The sequence below is a fragment of the Notothenia coriiceps genome, unplaced genomic scaffold, assembly GCF_000735185.1.
Source record: "Notothenia coriiceps isolate Sejong01 unplaced genomic scaffold, NC01 NC01_scaffold00008959, whole genome shotgun sequence".
Classification (NCBI taxonomy): domain Eukaryota; kingdom Metazoa; phylum Chordata; class Actinopteri; order Perciformes; family Nototheniidae; genus Notothenia; species Notothenia coriiceps.
In genome coordinates this window covers 291221-297045 of record NW_011341660.1, presented here as the reverse complement: position 1 = coordinate 297045, position 5825 = coordinate 291221, and the positions used below count along the sequence as shown (strand labels likewise).

At 40.0% G+C, this 5825-nt stretch overlaps 1 protein-coding gene across 1 annotated transcript in view; it reads right to left on the bottom strand.

Moving 5' to 3' along the window:
- mtcl1 (microtubule crosslinking factor 1) overlaps positions 1-5825 on the bottom strand; it is a 67972-nt gene that overhangs the window by 61526 nt on the left and 621 nt on the right. The window lies entirely within an intron of this gene.

Genomic DNA, 5825 nt, shown 5'->3' with positions numbered 1-5825 from the left:
TGGTACTGTAAAAGCTCAACCAATCATCTGAGCCGGCGGCTAAAGTAACTGGATGGCCTACCTGCCTGTCAGCCTTCCATCTGTGCACAAACTTATCTCGTGCCCTCATTGGTCATGTGCGCGTTCGTGTGTGTTGGAGGAGGGGCTCTGTAAGGAAGTGGCAGATTTTTTTCGGCTGTGTATTTTCAAATTCTAGCGCACTCGAGCTGGTTTCTCCAAAATGACATACCCCACCTTTAAGTCAATATGTTGTTGTTTACTCTTGTTGTGCCCAAAATACAAATGAATGCAGGTTTAACAACGAAACCTAAATGTCTTAGATGTAATATGTTGCTTAAAGACAAGACACTGTTAGAAGTCTGTCTAAACAAGATACCGGCTAATATTTGCTAAAGCAATTCTCCTCTTAATCAGAATAAAAAAGCAGAAATGCTGTTTTAATTTTTCAAATGTATACTTGGGCAAATCATTTCCAAAAAGACATACTGTTTCCACACATACAAGTAAGTATATCTGATATGTAGTATATGACCCAATATGTATATATGTTCATTTGAATTCATTTCTTATTTCATAGTTATTTAATAATTTGTATTTGTATTTTTGATAATATCTTTAATTGTATTAATCTGTGTGAATCTGTGCTGTCCTGTTTTTCAGGTCCATCTTATCTTATCTTGTCTTAAAACCAGTACTTGCAAATAATCTATGTGGCTCCTGCCTCCAATGTCCATGTATTTTTAAATGACAACGGATGTGATATTCCTCTGATGTAAACAGCCTGTAGAGTTTTCCTGAAGTCTCTTATAGACCAAACTTCTGTGTTGACGCAGCGCCGTGTCACTGTGCTGCTGTCGGCCCGAACACAGGGACAACCCTCCGTGACTCAGACAGGCTCCGACCCCTCGGCCTGCCAAATCAAATGATCTCTTTAAGTCCATCAGACTGCAGCGGACCCCCACACACACACCCTGCAGTCTCGTCTATAAACAGGGGCACACACAGCTTTTGACACTCAGAGCCACGGGCTGACACTGAGCATGTGACCGGGCTTGGTTGAATTATTTCAAAAGGAATAATCATAGTTTTGATTCAACAAAGATCTGCTGTTAGAAGCACTTGGACATCAATGCCTCTGACATACAATACTTACAGAAGTCGATGAAATTAAGTGACAATCCAAGTTTTCTAGAAAGAAATGCTAAACATCCAGCCTCTAAAATGCAAATATATTCTGCTTTAGCTTGTCTTAGATTATAGCTAATTGAATGTAGTTAACTGAAGTTACCTTTTCCAATGGCACTTTTCTTTCTTGACGTTTATACGAAAAACCAATTAAATATTTGATTGACTGCCAAAATGTTTCAGCAGAATAATGAAAACGCTACCTGACTTCCAATATTGACTCACCTAAGCTGCATGTCTTGTTTTCTTTTGCTCTTTAGGAGTAGAAGAAATCAAGAGAAATCTAACACACACAAATCTCTGACATATAAGTACCTATATGCATTAGCAAACAATATATTTAGGGTCACGTTTCTGACCGCTTTATGATTATTAGTCCAATATCCACTTGACCAACTCCTCACAAAACTATCCAAATTTGTTTCTGTAATTCGATTTTCATTATTAGAAAATAAAAACCCAGTATTCTGCAAGTTATTCCAAAGTCTTCTTTATAAAGATAATCATTTAGCAGCATAATTCAAACAACGACATCTTCACTCTCTGAAAACCTTGGCGAGTCCACAAACAGTTTTATTGAGGACGATATTTCTGTCAAGGCTTCGGCCCCTAAATACTATTGGGAGTTTTATTTTTCCTGATAGCCCGTCTGTTCCTTGTGTTTGGATGAGAGGTGAGACACTCGATGACTCAGTCTGATTTACAGCCTGCCAAGCTGCTGTCAGACTCCCAACATATAACTGCTAATACAATCTGTTACAGTGAGAGGAGAGGCTCCCAAGAAACCAACACAGGAAGTCCTGCTGCTTTCAGATCTGGGTTAGGCTGAACAGGGAGGCTGTCTGTCATTTGTTCCACCACTTTAGACTAAAATATGTCAACATCTATTAAATATATCGGCGTTAAACTTGGTTAAGAGATTCTTGTTTAGTAGATGCCTCTGACTTTGGTGATTCACAGACTTTCCCTTTAGCGCTATGATGTGGTTCATTTCAGTGAAATATCTTTAAAACTATCGTAAACTTATGGATTGTCATGAAATGTCATAATTCATTGTAATAATAATTTGATGCTTTTGTTTAGGTCAAAATAGTTGCAAGATTAATGACATTCCCATTAGCCTCACCTGTAGGCTACCTTGTTTCTAAGAGAGAATTAGCAAATGATAGCATGCTAACCGGCTACACTTGGATTAAGAATGGTAAACTTGGTCACAATCTGAATGTTAGCGTTGTCATCTTGAGCATTTTAACATGCTCACATTAGCATTTAGCTCACATATCACTATGTTTAAGTCAACATGACTTCAACCCTAAAATGAATGTGGCAGCAATTAAGCTTGACCATGGAACCAATGCTGGAAAAAGTAAACTATCCTAAATGATTTTCTTCAGGAAGTCAAAAGGACGTTTTGCCAGCTTGGATACTTTCGCTTCTGCTTCTAATCAAAATTAAATTTGTAACACGAGTCAAGTCTCTTATATCTGAAGATCGTGTTTTAAATGTCCCTTGATGTGTCTGAAGACATTTAAAAACACTTTGATTTCTGCTACAGCGAATGCTTCCGGCTCTCTTATGATTATAAAGTGGCAGCTTTGATACTTACGTAAAATATAATACAGGCAAAAAAGATTCGTACAGGGGAGGAATTTCATTTTTCATGGGTTTGAAACTTCAAAGCGCATCTCTCAGAATTATAATTCATCCTCCAGGGTTTCATTCGAATGTATGATTTCCTCATTTGCTTTGTGGCGGTGATAGTTAGACTTTAGGAGACAGTTTCATTCCTGACACATCGTACAGGTTCGCCTATTTTAAATGTCATTACACTGGAGATAAACATACAGATTTTTCAACAAGTGAAACCTTTTTAGGGAATCAATTATTATTATAATAATAATTTTTCTAAAATATATTCACAAACCAGCTTTTAAAGACCCCCCCTCTGAAACGACTACTTTGGTTTTTTCCCTAACATGAGGACATCACTATGTAACACTATTGGCTAGCGCTCCAACACATTGTACGTGATAGGCTAAGGGGCGGGACATCTCTAAGCAGTTGACCAATCACAACAGAGCCGGCCAGCTAACCAATCAGAGCAGACTGGGCTCTGGTTTCAGACAGAGGTGAAGTATGAGAAAAATAAAGAGCTTTGTGAACATTAAAGTATGTAAACATGTCACAGTAGACACAACATACAATTATTAACCTGAAAATGAGCATAACATTTAATGGCGGTCTCTAGCTGAAGAGTTGTATTTGATACGTTTATTCTGCTGCCCAGAATGTAAAAGGAGATTTTGCTGCAAAGTCTCTGTAAAATCTTGATATGGATGCTGCAGCAGATTTGGACTTAAAGCAGTCCCCACGCTACTCCTCTCCTCACATCTGCTCTGCTTCTCATTGGTGGAGTGAGACACAAGATATTAACTAGGTCAATGAGATTCCTTCACACTCCTCCAACAGGGAACCACAGCAGAGGAGAGGAGAGAGGAAGACATGGAGGAGAAGTGAGAAGCAGAGGAGAATCTTCCTTCCTCTGCTGAGATCTTGTGAGAGAGAGAGAAGTGATCTGAGATAAAACAAATGCCTGCAGTGACTTTCGCTCAGGCTTTGTTGAATCGACTCATTGTGAATGCAGGCATCCCCTCTCTTATCTTTGTAGTGAAGCAGCAACATGAGAGTTTAGGGCACCTCTTGGAGATGCCCTCGATTCCTATTTTTATACGCGTGAAAAAAAAGCAAATGCTGCCAGGACTCGTGCTGGATGATGCTTCAGATGCTTAGAGGAGGGTATTTTTCCACTGAAGGTGCTTGTAGATTAGCTGTATTAGCTTTGGACAGAGCCAGGCTACCTATGTCTAACTATTTAATTCTGTACAGATATTAGAAGAGCTGCAAGTACAAATATCAAACCAAATCCCTTGTTCCAATTAACCCTAAGATATTCAGATGAACTGATACAAGCAAGAGAAAAGTAAAACATTTTATTTGAGAAGGCAGATCAAGAAAATATACTGCATTTTTCTCAGTTTTTGCAAATAGTATAATTGTTTCAGCCCATCTTTGTTTGTTTTTTGGTGCCGCTCAATACTAACCCTGATTTGTATTTAATATTTCTCTTGTTTTTATTATTTATGATGTTTTCCTGTATAATATCCGCCCCCGTTCGTATATAATGGAGGTGAATTTAGTTGTACTTATGGCACTAACAGAAGAAATGGCATTCGAAAAGTTCAATAACAATGCAGAAGCAAAGTTACTATGTAATCTTTAGATTTTGCCGCTCTCATACCTCATTCACATCAACGCAACTCCGGTTCAAGCTCCGTGCTAGAGCTTTTCAGGTTCAGAACCGGTTCTTCGGTTTAGCTCCGGCTCTTTTCACACCGCCCAGAGTCCGACTGGTGCTGCGTCATTGCGTCATCGTTTGCGTCATGACGTAACCGTTTCCGTGCCTGCTTCATAAAGCCAAACCGCGCGGAAACCCCTCACAGCTCACACCGACAACAACAACAATGGCCGATTGTGCTCCAGCTTCCTCTGTACCTCTTCAGAAGACCAGATTCCCAGTAGGTAGCTGGTCTCTTCAAGGGACCACTGCTGCTTGTTAAGTTTCTCACTTGTTGTGTACAAACTGGATAAAACGCCGGCTTTTTGTTGTTGTTCAGGAGTTGATCCCGCCCCTGCCCCCGCCTCGACGTAAGCGTGACGTATGCGGTGCTTTTGCTCTGGCCGGACAATTTTTCGGTGCTTGAAACGAACCGGATTCCGGAGCTAAGAGGCTGCTCCGCCGCGGTGTGAACAGGAAAACCCGGTGCTTTTCAAGCTCCAGCTCCGAACCGGCCCTGAAACACCGTTGGTGTGAATGTATCAGAGGGACTTTTAACGATTTAAGAGAAAATATGCAGAGTCTCTGAAACTTCAAAGGCACTGGAGCTTAAAATACACATAGGAATAAACAAAATAAAGAAACAAACACGTGCAGCATTTCGAATTAATTAACAAAGTGAGAAAATGCATCTACACACGCTGAAGTACGTTGGTTAGCTCCGAACTTAGCGTAAGCCTTTTAGCCTTTTGCTACTGTCTGACTAATTCCAAATAATGTCAGCCAATATCAGAGACACGCAATCTGGGTGTTAGGGAGGACATGTTACGCTCGTTTTCAGGTTCATATTTGTATTTGGTGCCTCTACTGTGACGTGTTTTTAATGATCAAAAAGGTCTTTAAAGCTACGGTCAATGTTCGATCTTTTGAAGAGATTTGAACTCATTTCTGTTTAGTGCAACTTTCAGCGGCGACTTTGTTGTGTTTTCTATATTTGCAGCTTTTCTGCACCCAAAAATGGGAATTTTCTACATCGTCTACTGTCTTGCCAATCCCTGTGTCTTCTAAGTGTGAAATAATTGAGTTCTCCATTGTAAGAAGATTTGAAAAATACTATAATACAGTAAACTGCATTTCTGGATGCACTTTGAAATCCATGTCGGCTCTCATGTCTCTGTCTCGATGTCCTGTACGCAAGAAGCCACAACTCTGTCTCCAAGTTACACCACTCCCATGTGGGCGATCGCATTTCTTTATTTCCACTCATCTCTGAGAGAGTCTCTCTTTATCTCCCATTCCCCTTCAC